The sequence below is a fragment of the Lepisosteus platostomus genome, chromosome 6, assembly GCF_059453375.1.
Source record: "Lepisosteus platostomus isolate fLepPlt1 chromosome 6, fLepPlt1.hap1, whole genome shotgun sequence".
In the NCBI taxonomy this organism is placed as follows: Eukaryota; Metazoa; Chordata; class Actinopteri; order Semionotiformes; family Lepisosteidae; genus Lepisosteus; species Lepisosteus platostomus.
Genome location: NC_142616.1, coordinates 1,821,003 through 1,841,215, shown reverse-complemented (window position 1 = coordinate 1,841,215; position 20,213 = coordinate 1,821,003). Strand labels below are relative to the sequence as shown.

Here is a 20,213-nt window from a genome sequence, read left to right as displayed (position 1 = left end):
AGACAGGGGGGTTAATACACACAGAGAGAGAGAGAGGGGTTAATACACACACAGAGAGAGAGAGACAGGGGGGTTAATACACAGAGAGAGAGAGAGGGGTTAATACACAGAGAGAGAGGGGGGTTAATGCACAGAGAGAGGGGTTAAAATATACAGAGGGAGACTGTGGTTAATACACAGAGAGAGAGACTGGGGTTAATACACAGAGAGAGAGAGACTGGGGTTAATACACAGAGAGAGGGGTTAAAATATACAGAGAGAGAGGGGGGTTAATACACAGAGGGAGACTGGGGTTAATACACAGAGAGAGGGGGTTTATACACAGAGGGAGACTGTGGTTAATACACAGAGAGAGAGACTGGGGTTAATACACAGAGAGAGAGAGACTGGGGTTAATACACAGAGAGAGAGAGACTGTGGTTAATACACAGAGAGAGAGACTGGGGTTAATACACAGAGAGAGAGACTGGGGTTAATACACAGAGAGAGAGAGCCACACCGACACTAACCAGCCTCAGGACAGCACTGCTAGAGCACCACAACCCAGACTCAACCACATCACAGCACAGATCAAACAGCAATATCTCACACACTGGGACACACACACACACACACAAACACAACATAAACTGGAATGCTACAGAACCTTAAACAGACAAGACACACTAGCCGAATATTTGACCAAGATAAGAAACAACAAAACAGAAACAGACCCTGACGAAGTACAGGCTCAGTGACCACAGCCTGGACACACACACTGGACACAGGCAGACCTGGCTGTCCAGAGAGGACAGGCTCAGTGACCACAGCCTGGACACACACACTGGACACAGGCAGACCTGGTTGTCCAGAGAGGACAGGCTCAGTGACCACAGCCTGGACACACACACTGGACACAGGCAGACCTGGCTGTCCAGAGAGGACAGGCTCAGTGACCACAGCCTGGACACACACACTGGACACAGGCAGACCTGGTTGTCCAGAGAGGACAGGCTCAGTGACCACAGCCTGGACACACACACTGGACACAGGCAGACCTGGCTGTCCAGAGAGGACAGGCTCAGTGACCACAGCCTGGACACACACACTGGACACAGGCAGACCTGGTTGTCCAGAGAGGACAGGCTCAGTGACCACAGCCTGGACACACACACTGGACACAGGCAGACCTGGCTGTCCAGAGAGGACAGGCTCAGTGACCACAGCCTGGACACACACACTGGACACAGGCAGACCTGGTTGTCCAGAGAGGACAGGCTCAGTGACCACAGCCTGGACACACACACTGGACACAGGCAGACCTGGCTGTCCAGAGAGGACAGGCTGTGCTCCCACTGCCAGCAGGGAGAAATAGAGACAGAGGTGCACTTCCTACTGCACTGTGACAGATACTCTGGGATTAGAGAAACATTCTTCCCGAAATTCAGAAATCTAATCCCAGAGTTCCCACACCTGCCAGAATCACAACGGGTCCCAATCCTACTGGGAGAGGGAGGAGGGAACTCAGTTGATCTGGCAGCCCAGTATGTGATCTCCTGTCCCAGCCTGAGGAACAGTGAGTCCGTCTCCCAATAATGCTCCAGCCGCCTACAGTAGATGTCAATATTTTATAATATGTCTTTGTTGTAAATGTCTGTAACATGTCTGTAGATTTTATTTTACTTCTATTTTTTGTTTTGTTCCATGTTAATTTTATTATTTTTATTTGCTTTGGCAACACTGATTGTACCCATCGGTCATGCTAATAAAGCACCTTGAACTGAACTGAATTGAATTGAGAGAGAGAGAGGGGTTAATACACAGAGAGACAGGGGGGTTAATACACAGAGAGAGACTGGGGTTAATACACAGAGAGACAGGGGGGTTAATACAGACAGAGAGAGAGGGGTTAATACTCAGAGAGATAGAGGGGTTAATACACGGAGAGAGACTGGGGTTAATACACAGAGAGAGAGAGAGGTTAATACACAGAGAGAGACTGGGGTTAATACACAGAGAGACAGGGAGGTTAATACACAGAGAGACTGGGGTTAATACACAGAGAGACAGGGGGGTTAATACACAGAGAGAGACTGGGGTTAATACACAGAGAGAGGGGTTAAAATATACAGAGAGCGAGAGGGGTTAATACACAGACGGGGGGTTAATATAGAGAGGGGGTTAATACACAGAGAGAGAGGGGTTAATACACAGAGACAGGGTTAATACACAGAGAGAGAGGGGTTAATATATAGAGAGGGGGGTTAATACACGGAGAGAGGTTAATACACAGAGTGAGACTGGGGTTAATACACAGAGAGAGAGGGGTAAATACACAGAGGTACAAATGGAGAGACAGAGAGACAGAGAGAGAGAGACAGGCTTAGATACATGTAGAGAGAGAGAGATTCACAGACAGACACAGAGACAGACAGACACAGAGAGGGAGGGAGACAGGCAGAGAGACAGACAAACACCGAGAGTGAGAGAGGGAGACAGGCAGAGAGACAGACAGACACAGAGAGAGAAGGAGACAGGCAGAGAGATAGACAGACACACAGAGAGAGAGGGGGAGACAGGCAGAGAGAGACAGAGAGAGAGGGAGACAGGCAGAGAGACAGATACACAGAAAGAGAGATAGAGAGAGGGAGACAGGCAGAGAGACAGACAGATACACAGAGAGGGAGATAGAGAGAGGGAGACAGCAGAGAGACAGACAGATACACAGAGAGAGAGATAGAAAGAGAGAGAGAGGCAGAGAGACAGACACAGAGAGAGAGGAAGAGAGACAGTGAAAGGCAGCAGCAGAGACAGAAGGCAGTTTGAGAATTTGGGGCTGTGCAGCTGAGACTGAAGGAGAGACTTTGTAAATTTTTAATTAGCTTGTGTTCCTGCCAGTGTCCCTCAGCATGTGTCTGAGTATTAGTGTTTGTGTGTGTGTGAGAGACTGTGTGTCTGAGTATTAGTGTTTGTGTGTGTGTGAGAGACTGTGTCTGAGAATTAGTGTTTGTGTGTGAGAGACTGTGTGTCTGAGTATTAGTGTTTGTGTGTGAGAGACTGTGTGTCTGAGTATTAGTGTTTGTGTGTGTGTGTGAGAGACTGTGTGTCTGAGTATTAGTGTTTGTGTGTGTGTGTGAGAGACTGTGTGTCTGAGTATTAGTGTTTGTGTGTGTGTGAGAGACTGTGTGTCTGAGTATTAGTGTTTGTGTGTGTGTGAGAGACTGTGTGTCTGAGTATTAGTGTTTGTGTGTGTGTGAGAGACTGTGTGTCTGAGTATTAGTGTTTGTGTGTGTGTGTGAGAGACTGTGTGTCTGAGTATTAGTGTTTGTGTGTGTGTGTGAGAGACTGTGTGTCTGAGTATTAGTGTTTGTGTGTGTGTGAGAGACTGTGTGTCTGAGTATTAGTGTTTGTGTGTGTGTGAGAGACTGTGTCTGAGAATTAGTGTTTGTGTGTGAGAGACTGTGTGTCTGAGTATTAGTGTTTGTGTGTGTGTGAGAGACTGTGTGTCTGAGTATTAGTGTTTGTGTGTGTGTGTGAGAGACTGTGTGTCTGAGTATTAGTGTTTGTGTGTGTGTGAGAGACTGTGTGTCTGAGTATTAGTGTTTGTGTGTGTGTGAGAGACTGTCTGAGTATTAGTGTTTGTGTGTGTGAGAGAGACTGTGTGTCTGAGTATTAGTGTTTGTGTGTGTGTGAGACACTGTGTGTGTCTGAGTATTAGTGTTTGTGTGTGTGTGAGAGACTGTGTGTCTGAGTATTAGTGTTTGTGTGTGTGTGAGAGACTGTGTGTCTGAGTATTAGTGTTTGTGTGTGTGTGAGAGACTGTGTGTCTGAGTATTAGTGTTTGTGTGTGTGTGAGAGACTGTGTGTCTGAGTACTAGTGTTTGTGTGTGTGAGTGTGAGAGACTGTGTGTCTGAGTATTAGTGTTTGTGTGTGTGTGAGAGACTGTGTGTCTGAGTATTAGTGTTTGTGTGTGTGAGAGACTGTGTGTGTCTGAGAATTAGTGTTTGTGTGTGTGAGAGAGACTGTGTGTGTCTGAGAATTAGTGTTTGTGTGTGTGTGAGAGACTGTGTGTCTGAGTATTAGTGTTTGTGTGAAAGAGACTGTGTGTCTGAATATTAGTGTTTGTGTGTGTATGAGAGAGACACTGTGTGTCAGAGTATTAGTGTTTGTGTGTGAGACTGTGTGTCTGAGTATTAGTGTTTGTATGTGTATGAGAATCTGTGTCTGAGTATTAGTGTCTATGTGTGTGAGAATCTGTGTCTGAGTATTAGTGTCTGTGTGTGTGAGTGAGAATTTGTGTGTGTGTGCGTGAGAATTTGTTTGTGTATGATTGTGTGTGTGAATCCGTGTGTGAGTGACAATTTGTGATTTTCTATGAGTGTGAATTTGTGTGCATTAGTCTGAATTTGTTTGCATGAATCTGTGTGTATGAATGAGAATTTGTATGTGCATGAATCTGTGTGTATGAATGAGAATTTGTTTGCATGAATCTGTGTGTGTGAATGAGAATTTGTTTGCATGAATCTGTGTGTGTGAATGAGAATTTGTTTGCATGAATCTGTGTGTGTGAATGAGAATTTGTGTGTGCATGAGTGGGACTATGTCTATGAGTGAGAATTTGTATGTATGAGTGAGAATTTGTGATTGTGTAGGAGTGTGAATTGGTGATCGTGTCTGTGAATTTGTGTGTATGAGTGTGAATCTGTGATTGTGTAAGAATGTGAATTGGTGATTGTGTCTGTGAATTTGTGTGTATCAGTGTGAATCTGTGATTGTGTAGGAGTGAATCTGTGATTGTGTGTGTAAATAGTATTGATAGTGATGATCTGTATGTGCTGTTGTTGATTGAACTGAATAATAGAGTCAACTGGATACAAACAGACAGAGAGAGACAGGAGAGAGAGAGAGACAGGAGAGATGGGAGAGAGACAGGGGAGAGATAGAGACAGGAGAGACGGGAGACAGGGGAGAGAGAGAGACAGGAGAGATGGGAGAGAGACAGGGGAGAGAGAGAGGCAGAAGAGATGGGAGAGAGACAGGGGAGAGATAGAGGCAGGAGAGACGGGAGAGAGACAGGGGAGAGAGAGACAGGGGAGAGAGACAGAAGAGAGATAGACAGGAGAGACGGGAGAGAGACAGGGTAGAAAGACAGGGGAGAGAGAGACAGGGGAGATGGGAGAGAAACGAGAGAGAGAGACAGGGGAGAGAGACAGGAGAGACGGGAGAGAGACAGGGGAGAGAGAGATAGGAGAGATGGGAGAGAGACGGGAGAGAGAGACAGGAGAGACGGGAGAGAGACAGGGGAGAGAGAGAGACAGGTGATAAAGGGGAGAGAGACAGAAGAGAGAGAGGGAGGGAGAGAAACGGGAGAGAGAGAGACAGGAGAGACGGGAGAGAGGAAAGAGAGAGACAGGAGAGACGAGAGAGAGACAGGAGAGAGAGAGACAGGAGAGACGGGAGAGAGACAGGAGAGACGGGAGAGAGGAAAGAGAGAGACAGGAGAGAGACAGGGGAGAGAGACAGGAGAGATGGGAGAGAGACAGGGGAGAGATAGAGACAGGAGAGATGGGAGAGAGACAGGGGAGAGAGACAGGAGAGACGGGAGAGAGACAGGGGAGAGAGAGACAGGGGAGAGAGACAGAAGAGAGATAGACAGGAGAGACGGGAGAGAGAGACAGGGTAGAAAGACAGGGGAGAGAGAGACAGGGGAGATGGGAGAGAAACGAGAGAGAGAGACAGGGGAGAGAGACAGGAGAGACGGGAGAGAGACAGGGGAGAGAGAGATAGGAGAGATGGGAGAGAGACGGGAGAGAAAGACAGGAGAGACGGGAGAGAGACAGGGGAGAGAGAGAGAGACAGGTGATAAAGGGGAGAGAGACAGAAGAGAGAGAGGGAGGGAGAGAAACAGGGGAGAGAGAGAGACAGGAGAGACGGGAGAGAGGAAAGAGAGAGACAGGAGAGACGAGAGAGAGACAGGAGAGAGAGAGACAGGAGAGACGGGAGAGAGGAAAGAGAGAGACAGGAGAGAGACAGGAGAGGTGGGAGAGAGACAGGGGAGAGAGACAGAAGAGATGGGAGAGAGAGACGGGAGAGAGACAGGAGAGACAGGAGAGAGACAGGAGAGGGAGAGACAGGAGAGATGGGAGAGAGACGGGAGAGAGAGACAGGAGAGACGGGAGAGAGACAGGGGAGAGAGAGAGACAGGTGATAAAGGGGAGAGAGACAGAAGAGAGAGAGGGAGGGAGAGAAACAGGGGAGAGAGAGAGACAGGAGAGACGTGAGAGAGGAAAGAGAGAGAGAGGAGAGACGAGAGAGAGACAGGAGAGAGAGAGACAGGAGAGACGGGAGAGAGGAAAGAGAGAGACAGGAGAGAGACAGGAGAGACGGGAGAGAGACAGGGGAGAGAGACAGAAGAGATGGGAGAGAGAGACGGGAGAGAGACAGGAGAGGGAGAGACAGGAGAGAGGGGAGAGAGACAGGGGAGAGAGGCAGAAGAGATGGGAGAGAGAGACGGGAGAGAGACAGGGGAGAGAGAGAGACAGAAGGAGAGACAGGAGAGAGAAAGACAGGGGATAGAGAGGGGGAGAGAGAGACAGGAGGAGAGACGGGGAGGGATACAGGGGGACAGAGCCAGAGAGAGAGAGGCAGGGCGAGGGAAGGAGGAGAGAGAGGAGAGGGAGATTGAGAGAGATGGAGGACGATGCCGCCGGTCCTCTTACCTGGTGCAGGGTGAGTAGGGCGGTCAGAGAGGAAGAGGAGAGCTCGCTCTGCTGATGGAGCTGGGCTGTGCCTGACAGTGGAGGACGGAGAGAGAGAGGGAGAGAGGGAGAGAGAGAGGGAGAGAGAGAGGATGAGTCTCTGGTGAGCAATGAGAGAGCAGGAGAGAAACAGCCCTCCATTCCTGCACAGTGTGTGCGTGTCTCCGCGTGCGTGTGAGTCTCTGTGTTTGGTGTGTGTCACTCTCTGTGTGTGTCTGTGAGTGTGTGCGTTTCTGTGTGTGTGTCTCTGTGTTTCTCTGGTGTGTTGCTCTCTGGGTGTGTGTGTCTGTGACTGTGAGTGTGTGTGTTTCTGTGTGTGTCTCTGTGAGTGTCTGTATGTGTGTGTTTCTGTGTGAGTGTGTATGTGTGTGTCTGTGAGTTTGTGTGTTACTGTATGAGTGCGTGTATGTGTGTGTTTGTGACTGTGAGTGTTTCTGTGTGAGTGTGTATGTGTGTTTCTGTGTGAGTGTGTATGTGTGTGTCTGTGTGAGTGTGTGTATGTGTGTGTCTGTGACTGTGTGTGTCTCTGTGTGAGTGTGTCTGTGAGAGTGTGAGTGTGTGTCTCTGTGTGAGTGTGTGTATGTGTGTGCCTGTGTTGGTGGCTCTGTAGCAGAGCTGAGATGTTAAGTCAGTGAGTTAAGCCTCTCCGGGTGGTGTTAAGGTACAGTAGTGAACTGCACCAGCTGTAGTCTGCCTGCTCGCTCGTCTCGCAGTATAATTAGACCCTAATGACACCTCTCTCTGTATGTGACTGCAGCTCTCCCTCTGCATGCAGATCACGCCCAGAGCTCTGTCACGCAGTCAGGGTGTCAGGGTGTCAGTGTGTCAGGCAGTCAGGGTGTCAGGCAGTCAGTGTGTCAGTGTGTCAGGCAGTCAGGGTCTCAGGCAGTCAGTGTGTCAGTGTGTCAGTGTGTCAGGCAGTCAGTGTGTCAGTGTGTCAGTGTGTCAGTGTGTCAGGCAGTCAGTGTGTCAGTGTGTCAGGCAGTCAGTGTGTCTGTGTGTCAGTGTGTCAGTGTGTCAGTGTGTCAGGCAGTCAGTGTGTCAGTGTGTCAGTATGTCAGTGTGTCAGGCAGTCAGTGTGTCAGTGTGTCAGTGTGTCAGGCAGTCAGTGTGTCAGTGTGTCAGTATGTCAGTGTGTCAGGCAGTCAGTGTGTCAGTGTGTCAGGCAGTCAGTGTGTCAGTGTGTCAGTGTGTCAGTATGTCAGTGTGTCAGGCAGTCAGTGTGTCAGTGTGTCAGTATGTCAGTGTGTCAGGCAGTCAGTGTGTCTGTGTGTCAGTGTGTCAGGCAGTCAGTGTGTCTTCTGTCAGTGTGTCACTGTGTCAAGCCGTCAGTGTGTCAGTTTGTCAGTGTGTCAGGCAGTGAGTTTGTCAGTTTGTCAGTGTTTCAGGCAGTCACTGTGTCAGGCAGTCTGTCAGCGTGTCAGTAGGTCTGTGTGTCAGTGTGTCAGGCAGAAAGTGTGTCAGTTGGTCAGTGTGTCAGGAAGTCAGCATGTTAGTTAGTCAGTGTGTCAGAGTGTCAGGCAGACAGTGTGTCAGTATTTCTCTCAGTGTGTAAGTCGGTCAGTGCGTCATTGTGTCAGGCAGTCTGTCAGGCAGCCAGTGTGTCAGAAGGACAGTGTGTAGTATATATATATATCAGGAGTATGTGAATATACTGATTGTGTGTGTACTAGCAGTGTGTTTATAGACTATATATACTGTCAGTGTGTGTATACTAGCAGTGTGTTTATACACTATATATACTGTCAGTGTGTGTATACTAGCAGTGTGTTTATACAGTATATATACTGTCAGTGTGTGTATATACTAGCAGTGTGTTTATACAGTATATATACTGTCAGTGTGTGTGTATACTAGCAGTGTGTTTATACAGTATATATACTGTCAGTGTGTGTGTATATACTAGCAGTGTGTTTATACAGTATATATACTGTCAGTGTGTGTATACTAGCAGTGTGTTTATACAGTATCTATACTGTCAGTGTGTGTATATACTAGCAGTGTGTTTATACAGTATCTATACTGTCAGTGTGTGTATATACTAGCAGTGTGTTTATACAGTATATATACTGTCAGTGTGTGTATATACTAGCAGTGTGTTTATACACTATATATACTGTCAGTGTGTGTATACTAGCAGTGTGTTTATACACTATATATACTGTCAGTGTGTGTGTGTACTAGCAGTGTGTTTATACAGTATATATACTGTCAGTGTGTGTGTATATACTAGCAGTGTGTTTATACAGTATATATACTGTCAGTGTGTGTGTGTACTAGCAGTGTGTTTATACAGTTTATATACTGTCAGTGTGTGTATACTAGCAGTGTGTTTATACAGTATATATACTGTCAGTGTGTGTATATACTAGCAGTGTGTTCATACAGTATATATACTGTCAGTGTGTGTGTATACTAGCAGTGTGTTTATACAGTATATATACTGTCAGTGTGTGTATACTAGCAGTGTGTTTATACAGTATATATACTGTCAGTGTGTGTATATACTAGCAGTGTGTTTATACAGTATATATACTGTCAGTGTGTGTATATACTAGCAGTGTGTTTATACAGTATATATACTGTCAGTGTGTGTATACTAGCAGTGTGTTTATACAGTATATATACTGTCAGTGTGTGTGTATATACTAGCAGTGTGTTTATACAGTATATATACTGTCAGTGTGTGTATATACTAGCAGTGTGTTTATACAGTATATATACTGTCAGTGTGTGTATACTAGCAGTGTGTTTATACAGTATATATACTGTCAGTGTGTGTGTATATACTAGCAGTGTGTTTATACAGTATATATACTGACAGTGTGTGTGTATATACTAGCAGTGTGTTTATACACTATATATACTGTCAGTGTGTGTATATACTAGCAGTGTGTTTATACAGTATATATACTGTCAGTGTGTGTATACTAGCAGTGTGTTTATACAGTATATATACTGTCAGTGTGTGTATACTAGCAGTGTGTTTATACAGTATATATACTGTCAGTGTGTATATACTAGCAGTGTGTTTATACAGTATATATACTGTCAGTGTCTGTATATACTAGCAGTGTGTTTATACAGTATCTATACTGTCAGTGTGTATATACTAGCAGTGTGTTTATACAGTATATATACTGTCAGTGTGTGTATATACTAGCAGTGTGTTTATACAGTATCTATACTGTCAGTGTGTGTATATACTAGCAGTGTGTTTATACAGTATCTATACTGTCAGTGTGTGTGTATACGAGCAGTGTGTTTATACAGTATATATACTGTCAGTGTGTGTGTATATACTAGCAGTGTGTTTATACACTATCTATACTGTCAGTGTGTGTATACACTAGCAGTGTGTTTATACAGTATATATACTGTCAGTGTGTGTGTATACTAGCAGTGTGTTTATACAGTATATATACTGTCAGTGTGTGTGTATATACTAGCAGTGTGTTTATACAGTATATATACTGTCAGTGTGTGTATATACTAGCAGTGTGTTTATACAGTATATATACTGTCAGTGTGTGTGTGTACTAGCAGTGTGTTTATACAGTATATATACTGTCAGTGTGTGTGTATACTAGCAGTGTGTTTATACACTATATATACTGTCAGTGTGTGTATATACTAGCAGTGTGTTTATACAGTATATATACTGTCAGTGTGTGTGTATATACTAGCAGTGTGTTTATACAGTATATATACTGTCAGTGTGTATATACTAGCAGTGTGTTTATACACTATATATACTGTCAGTGTGTGTGTATATACTAGCAGTGTGTTTATACAGTATCTATACTGTCAGTGTGTGTATATACTAGCAGTGTGTTTATACAGTATCTATACTGTCAGTGTGTGTATATACTAGCAGTGTGTTTATACACTATATATACTGTCAGTGTGTGTGTATATACTAGCAGTGTGTTTATACAGTATATATACTGTCAGTGTGTGTGTATATACTAGCAGTGTGTTTATACAGTATATATACTGTCAGTGTGTGTGTATATACTAGCAGTGTGTTTATACAGTATATATACTGTCAGTGTGTGTGTATATACTAGCAGTGTGTTTATACAGTATATACTAGCAGTGTGTTTATACAGTATATATACTGTCAGTGTGTGTATATACTAGCAGTGTGTTTATACAGTATATATACTGTCAGTGTGTGTGTATATACTAGCAGTGTGTTTATACAGTATATATACTGTCAGTGTGTATATACTAGCAGTGTGTTTATACAGTATCTATACTGTCAGTGTGTGTATATACTAGCAGTGTGTTTATACAGTATATATACTGTCAGTGTGTGTGTATATACTAGCAGTGTGTTTATACAGTATATATACTGTCAGTGTGTGTGTATATACTAGCAGTGTGTTTATACAGTATCTATACTGTCAGTGTGTGTATATACTAGCAGTGTGTTTATACAGTATATATACTGTCAGTGTGTGTGTATATACTAGCAGTGTGTATATACTAGCAGTGTGTTTATACAGTATCTATACTGTCAGTGTGTGTATATACTAGCAGTGTGTTTATACAGTATATATACTGTCAGTGTGTGTGTATACGAGCAGTGTGTTTATACAGTATATATACTGTCAGTGTGTGTGTATATACTAGCAGTGTGTTTATACACTATCTATACTGTCAGTGTGTGTATACACTAGCAGTGTGTTTATACAGTATATATACTGTCAGTGTGTGTGTATACTAGCAGTGTGTTTATACAGTATATATACTGTCAGTGTGTGTGTATATACTAGCAGTGTGTTTATACAGTATATATACTGTCAGTGTGTATATACTAGCAGTGTGTTTATACAGTATCTATACTGTCAGTGTGTGTATATACTAGCAGTGTGTTTATACAGTATATATACTGTCAGTGTGTGTGTATATACTAGCAGTGTGTTTATACAGTATATATACTGTCAGTGTGTGTATACTAGCAGTGTGTTTATACAGTATCTATACTGTCAGTGTGTGTATATACTAGCAGTGTGTTTATACAGTATATATACTGTCAGTGTGTATATACTAGCAGTGTGTTTATACAGTATATATACTGTCAGTGTGTGTGTATATACTAGCAGTGTGTTTATACAGTATATATACTGTCAGTGTGTGTATATACTAGCAGTGTGTTTATACAGTATATATACTGTCAGTGTGTGTGTGTACTAGCAGTGTGTTTATACAGTATATATACTGTCAGTGTGTGTGTATACTAGCAGTGTGTTTATACACTATATATACTGTCAGTGTGTGTATATACTAGCAGTGTGTTTATACAGTATATATACTGTCAGTGTGTGTATACTAGCAGTGTGTTTATACACTATATATACTGTCAGTGTGTGTGTATATACTAGCAGTGTGTTTATACAGTATATATACTGTCAGTGTGTATATACTAGCAGTGTGTTTATACACTATATATACTGTCAGTGTGTGTGTATATACTAGCAGTGTGTTTATACAGTATCTATACTGTCAGTGTGTGTATATACTAGCAGTGTGTTTATACAGTATCTATACTGTCAGTGTGTGTATATACTAGCAGTGTGTTTATACACTATATATACTGTCAGTGTGTGTGTATATACTAGCAGTGTGTTTATACAGTATATATACTGTCAGTGTGTGTGTATATACTAGCAGTGTGTTTATACAGTATATATACTGTCAGTGTGTGTGTATATACTAGCAGTGTGTTTATACAGTATATATACTGTCAGTGTGTGTGTATATACTAGCAGTGTGTTTATACAGTATATATACTGTCAGTGTGTGTATATACTAGCAGTGTGTTTATACACTATATATACTGTCAGTGTGTGTGTATATACTAGCAGTGTGTTCATACAGTATATATACTGTCAGTGTGTGTATACTAGCAGTGTGTTTATACAGTATATATACTGTCAGTGTGTGTATATACTAGCAGTGTGTTTATACAGTATATATACTGTCAGTGTGTGTATACTAGCAGTGTGTTCATACAGTATATATACTGTCAGTGTGTGTGTATATACTAGCAGTGTGTTTATACAGTATCTATACTGTCAGTGTGTGTATATACTAGCAGTGTGTTTATACAGTATATATACTGTCAGTGTGTGTGTATATACTAGCAGTGTGTATATACTAGCAGTGTGTTTATACAGTATCTATACTGTCAGTGTGTGTATATACTAGCAGTGTGTTTATACAGTATATATACTGTCAGTGTGTGTGTATACGAGCAGTGTGTTTATACAGTATATATACTGTCAGTGTGTGTGTATATACTAGCAGTGTGTTTATACACTATCTATACTGTCAGTGTGTGTATACACTAGCAGTGTGTTTATACAGTATATATACTGTCAGTGTGTGTGTATACTAGCAGTGTGTTTATACAGTATATATACTGTCAGTGTGTGTGTATATACTAGCAGTGTGTTTATACAGTATATATACTGTCAGTGTGTATATACTAGCAGTGTGTTTATACAGTATCTATACTGTCAGTGTGTGTATATACTAGCAGTGTGTTTATACAGTATATATACTGTCAGTGTGTGTGTATATACTAGCAGTGTGTTTATACAGTATATATACTGTCAGTGTGTGTATACTAGCAGTGTGTTTATACAGTATCTATACTGTCAGTGTGTGTATATACTAGCAGTGTGTTTATACAGTATATATACTGTCAGTGTGTATATACTAGCAGTGTGTTTATACAGTATATATACTGTCAGTGTGTGTGTATATACTAGCAGTGTGTTTATACAGTATATATACTGTCAGTGTGTGTATATACTAGCAGTGTGTTTATACAGTATATATACTGTCAGTGTGTGTGTGTACTAGCAGTGTGTTTATACAGTATATATACTGTCAGTGTGTGTGTATACTAGCAGTGTGTTTATACACTATATATACTGTCAGTGTGTGTATATACTAGCAGTGTGTTTATACAGTATATATACTGTCAGTGTGTGTATACTAGCAGTGTGTTTATACACTATATATACTGTCAGTGTGTGTGTATATACTAGCAGTGTGTTTATACAGTATATATACTGTCAGTGTGTATATACTAGCAGTGTGTTTATACACTATATATACTGTCAGTGTGTGTGTATATACTAGCAGTGTGTTTATACAGTATCTATACTGTCAGTGTGTGTATATACTAGCAGTGTGTTTATACAGTATCTATACTGTCAGTGTGTGTATATACTAGCAGTGTGTTTATACACTATATATACTGTCAGTGTGTGTGTATATACTAGCAGTGTGTTTATACAGTATATATACTGTCAGTGTGTGTGTATATACTAGCAGTGTGTTTATACAGTATATATACTGTCAGTGTGTGTGTATATACTAGCAGTGTGTTTATACAGTATATATACTGTCAGTGTGTGTGTATATACTAGCAGTGTGTTTATACAGTATATATACTGTCAGTGTGTGTATATACTAGCAGTGTGTTTATACACTATATATACTGTCAGTGTGTGTGTATATACTAGCAGTGTGTTCATACAGTATATATACTGTCAGTGTGTGTATACTAGCAGTGTGTTTATACAGTATATATACTGTCAGTGTGTGTATATACTAGCAGTGTGTTTATACAGTATATATACTGTCAGTGTGTGTATACTAGCAGTGTGTTCATACAGTATATATACTGTCAGTGTGTGTGTATATACTAGCAGTGTGTTTATACAGTATCTATACTGTCAGTGTGTGTATATACTAGCAGTGTGTTTATACAGTATATATACTGTCAGTGTGTGTGTATATACTAGCAGTGTGTTTATACAGTATATATACTGTCAGTGTGTGTGTATATACTAGCAGTGTGTTTATACAGTATATATACTGTCAGTGTGTATATACTAGCAGTGTGTTTATACAGTATATATACTGTCAGTGTGTGTGTATATACTAGCAGTGTGTTTATACAGTATCTATACTGTCAGTGTGTGTATATACTAGCAGTGTGTTTATACAGTATATATACTGTCAGTGTGTGTGTATATACTAGCAGTGTGTTTATACAGTATATATACTGTCAGTGTGTGTGTATATACTAGCAGTGTGTTTATACAGTATCTATACTGTCAGTGTGTGTATATACTAGCAGTGTGTTTATACACTATATATACTGTCAGTGTGTGTGTATACTAGCAGTGTGTTTATACAGTATATATACTGTCAGTGTGTGTATATACTAGCAGTGTGTTTATACAGTATATATACTGTCAGTGTGTGTGTATATACTAGCAGTGTGTTTATACAGTATATATACTGTCAGTGTGTATATACTAGCAGTGTGTTTATACAGTATCTATACTGTCAGTGTGTGTGTATATACTAGCAGTGTGTTTATACAGTATATATACTGTCAGTGTGTGTGTATATACTAGCAGTGTGTTTATACAGTATATATACTGTCAGTCTGTGTGTATACTAGCAGTGTGTTTATACACTATATATACTGTCAGTGTGTATATACTAGCAGTGTGTTTATACAGTATATATACTGTCAGTGTGTGTATATACTAGCAGTGTGTTTATACACTATATATACTGTCAGTGTGTGTGTATATACTAGCAGTGTGTTTATACAGTATATATACTGTCAGTGTGTGTATATACTAGCAGTGTGTTTATACAGTATATATACTGTCAGTGTGTGTGTATACTAGCAGTGTGTTTATACAGTATATATACTGTCAGTGTGTATATACTAGCAGTGTGTTTATACAGTATATATACTGTCAGTGTGTATATACTAGCAGTGTGTTTATACAGTATATATACTGTCAGTGTGTGTGTATACTAGCAGTGTGTTTATACACTATATATACTGTCAGTGTGTGTGTATATACTAGCAGTGTGTTTATACAGTATATATACTGTCAGTGTGTGTGTACTAGCAGTGTGTTTATACACTATCTATACTGTCAGTGTGTATATACTAGCAGTGTGTTCATACAGTATATATACTGTCAGTGTGTGTATATACTAGCAGTGTGTTTATACAGTATATATACTGTCAGTCTGTGTGTATACTAGCAGTGTGTTTATACACTATATATACTGTCAGTGTGTGTATATACTAGCAGTGTGTTTATACAGTATATATACTGTCAGTGTGTATATACTAGCAGTGTGTTTATACAGTATATATACTGTCAGTCTGTGTGTATACTAGCAGTGTGTTTATACAGTATATATACTGTCAGTGTGTGTATATACTAGCAGTGTGTTTATACAGTATCTATACTGTCAGTGTGTGTGTGTACTAGCAGTGTGTTTATACAGTATATATACTGTCAGTGTGTGTATATACTAGCAGTGTGTTTATACAGTATCTATACTGTCAGTGTGTGTGTATACTAGCAGTGTGTTTATACAGTATATATACTGTCAGTCTGTGTGTATACTAGCAGTGTGTTTATACAGTATATATACTGACAGTGTGTGTGTATATACTAGCAGTGTGTTTATACAGTATATATACTGTCAGTGTGTGTATACTAGCAGTGTGTTTATACAGTATCTATACTGTCAGTGTGTGTATATACTAGCAGTGTGTTTATACAGTATATATACTGTCAGTGTGTGTATACTAGCAGTGTGTTTATACAGTATATATACTGTCAGTGTGTATATACTAGCAGTGTGTTTATACAGTATATATACTGTCAGTGTGTGTATATACTAGCAGTGTGTTTATACAGTATATATACTGTCAGTGTGTGTATACTAGCAGTGTGTTTATACAGTATATATACTGTCAGTGTGTGTGTATATACTAGCAGTGTGTTTATACAGTATATATACTGACAGTGTGTGTGTATATACTAGCAGTGTGTTTATACACTATATATACTGTCAGTGTGTGTATACTAGCAGTGTGTTTATACAGTATATATACTGTCAGTGTGTGTATATACTAGCAGTGTGTTTATACAGTATATATACTGTCAGTGTGTGTATACTAGCAGTGTGTTTATACAGTATATATACTGTCAGTGTGTGTATACTAGCAGTGTGTTTATACAGTATATATACTGTCAGTGTGTATATACTAGCAGTGTGTTTATACAGTATATATACTGTCAGTGTGTGTGTATACGAGCAGTGTGTTTATACAGTATATATACTGTCAGTGTGTGTGTATACTAGCAGTGTGTTTATACAGTATCTATACTGTCAGTGTGTCTCTCTGCCTGTCTGCTCCTCTGTCTTTCTCTCTGATGTGATTGCAGCTGTTAGAAATGTGCAGTGGGATTCTGGGAAGTAATTCAGAGAGCAGGCTTGTGAAGGAGAGAGAGAGCTAAATTAATTTCAGTCACATTTCAGTTGAACTACGTGAAATTAGATTAATTGAAAATGATCATCGTCAGTACATGACCTCCTTATTAATTCATTAGGAATGTCTTCTTTGGCCCAGTGGCTACAGCTCCATTAGTCTGCAGCACGACTTCATTATCAGGGGAACAGATTAATACAACCAGTATCAGGAGCTACAGTCCCAGTACAGTAGACCAGTCTGTTACAATAGGAGCTACAGTCCCAGTACAGTACAACAGTCTGTTACAATAGGAGCTACAGTCCCAATACAGTAGACCAGTCTGTTACAATAGGAGCTCCAGTCCCAGTACATTAGACCAGTCTGTTACAATAGGAGCTCCAGTCCCAGTACAGTAGACCAGTCCTGTTACAATAGGAGCTACAGTCCCAGTACAGTAGACCAGTCTGTTACAATAGGAGCTACAGTCCCAGTACAGTAGACCAGTCTGTTACAATAGGAGCTACAGTCCCAGTACAGTAGACCAGTCCTGTTACAATAGGAGCTACAGTCCCAGTACAGTAGACCAGTCTGTTACAATAGGAGCTCCAGTCCCAGTACAGCAGGACAGTCTGTTACAATAGGAGCTACAGTCCCAGTACAGTAGGACAGTCTGTTACAATAGGGGCTACAGTCCCAGTACAGTAGACCAGTCCTGTTACAATAGGGGCTACAGTCCCAGTACAGTAGAACAGTCCTGTTACAATAGGAGCTACAGTCCCAGTACAGTAGACCAGTCTGTTACACTAGGAGCTACAGTCCCAGTACAGTAGACCAGTCCTGTTACAATAGGAGCTACAGTCCCAGTACAGTAGAACAGTCCTGTTACAATAGGGGCTACAGTCCCAGTACAGTAGACCAGTCCTGTTACAATAGGAGCTACAGTCCCAGTACAGTAGAACAGTCCTGTTACAATAGGGGCTACAGTCCCAGTACAGTAGACCAGTCTGTTACAATAGGAGCTACAGTCCCAGTACAGTAGACCAGTCCTGTTACAATAGGGGCTACAGTCCCAGTACAGTAGACCAGTCCTGTTACAATAGGAGCTACAGTCCCAGTACAGTAGACCAGTCTGTTACAATAGGAGCTGCAGCTCCAGTACAGATGTACTCAGTGTCACAAACAGGACTGAAATCTTCCCAATTTCCTTTGGAGTTCTCAGAAGCAGTTGCTAGGCAACAAGAGGAACTTCATTGGAATTGCAGATAGAAGCAGGGATGAGCACTGACTGTCTGTCTGTGTGTGAGTCTGTGTGTGTGTGAGTCTGTGTATGTGTGTCTGTGTGAGTCTGTCTGTCTCCCTGTCTGTGTGTTTGTGTGTGTGTGTGTGTGTGTGTGTCTGTGTCTGTGTTTCTGTCTGTCTCCCTGTCTCTCTGTGTGTGTGTCTTTGTGAGTCTTTGTGAGTCTGTGTGTGTCTGTGTTACTGAGGTCACCCCTCTCTCTCCTCACTGAGGTCACCCCTCTCTCTCTCTCCTCACTGAGGTCATCCCTCTCTCTCCTCACTGAGGTCACCTCTCTCTCTCCTCACTGAGGTCACCCCTCTCTCTCTCTCCTCACTGAGGTCACCCCTCTCTCTCCTCACTGAGGTCACCTCTCTCTCTCCTCACTGAGGTCACCCCTCTCTCTCTCCTCACTGAGGTCACCCCTCTCTCTCTCCTCACTGAGGTCACCCCTCTCTCTCCTCACTGAGGTCACCCCTCTCTCTCTCACCTCACTGAGGTCACCCCTCTCTCTCCTCACTGAGGTCACCCCTCTCTCTCTCCTCACTGAGGTCATCCCTCTCTCTCTCTCCTCACTGAGGTCACCCCTCTCTCTCCTCACTGAGGTCACCCCTCTCTCTCTCTCCTCACTGAGGTCACCCCTCTCTCTCTCTCCTCACTGGGGTCACCCCTCTCTCTCTCTCCTCACTGAGGTCACCCCTCTCTCTCTCACCTCACTGAGGTCACCCCTCTCTCTCTCTCCTCACTGAGGTCACCCCTCTCTCTCTCCTCACTGAGGTCACCCCTCTCTCTCTCTCCTCACTGAGGTCACCCCTCTCTCTCTCTCCTCACTGGGGTCACCCCTCTCTCTCTCTCCTCACTGGGGTCACCCCTCTCTCTCTCTCCTCACTGAGGTCATCCCTCTCTCTCTCCTCACTGAGGTCACCCCTCTCTCTCTCTCCTCACTGAGGTCACCCCTCTCTCTCTCTCCTCACTGAGGTCACCCCTCTCTCTCTCCTCACTGAGGTCACCCCTCTCTCTCTCCTCACTGAGGTCACCCCTCTCTCACCTCACTGAGGTCACCCCTCTCTCACCTCACTGAGGTCACCCCTCTCTCTCTCACCTCACTGAGGTCACCCCTCTCTCTCTCCTCACTGAGGTCACCCCTCTCTCTCTCCTCACTGAGGTCACCCCTCTCTCTCTCCTCACTGAGGTCACCCCTCTCTCTCTCCTCACTGAGGTCACCCCTCTCTCTCCTCACTGAGGTCACCTCTCTCTCTCCTCACTGAGGTCACCCCTCTCTCTCTCCTCACTGAGGTCACCCCTCTCTCTCTCCTCACTGAGGTCACCCCTCTCTCTCCTCACTGAGGTCACCCCTCTATCTCTCCTCACTGAGGTCACCCCTCTCTCTCTCCTCACTGAGGTCACCCCTCTCTCTCCTCACTGAGGTCACCCCTCTATCTCTCCTCACTGAGGTCACCCCTCTCTCTCTCACCTCACTGAGGTCACCCCTCTATCTCTCCTCACTGAGGTCACCCCTCTCTCTCTCACCTCACTGAGGTCACCCCTCTCTCTCCTCACTGAGGTCACCCCTCTCTCTCTCCTCACTGAGGTCACCCCTCTCTCTCTCTCCTCACTGAGGTCACCCCTCTCTCTCTCTCCTCACTGGGGTCACCCCTCTCTCTCTCTCCTCACTGAGGTCACCCCTCTCTCTCTCACCTCACTGAGGTCACCCCTCTCTCTCTCTCCTCACTGAGGTCACCCCTCTCTCTCTCCTCACTGAGGTCACCCCTCTCTCTCTCTCCTCACTGAGGTCACCCCTCTCTCTCTCCTCACTGAGGTCACCCCTCTCTCTCACCTCACTGAGGTCACCCCTCTCTCTCTCTTCTCACTGAG

The 20,213-nt window shown here is 42.9% G+C and overlaps 1 protein-coding gene across 1 annotated transcript in view; it reads right to left on the bottom strand.

Moving 5' to 3' along the window:
* doc2a (double C2-like domains, alpha) overlaps window positions 1-7,605 on the bottom strand; it is a 32,214-nt gene extending 24,609 nt beyond the window's left edge. Inside the window, exon 1 of the mRNA XM_088637341.1 lies at window positions 6,700-7,605. The gene's annotated coding sequence lies outside the window, so the exon portion shown is untranslated. The remainder of the gene's footprint in view (window positions 1-6,699) is intronic.
* Window positions 7,606-20,213: the final 12,608 nt, after the last annotated feature.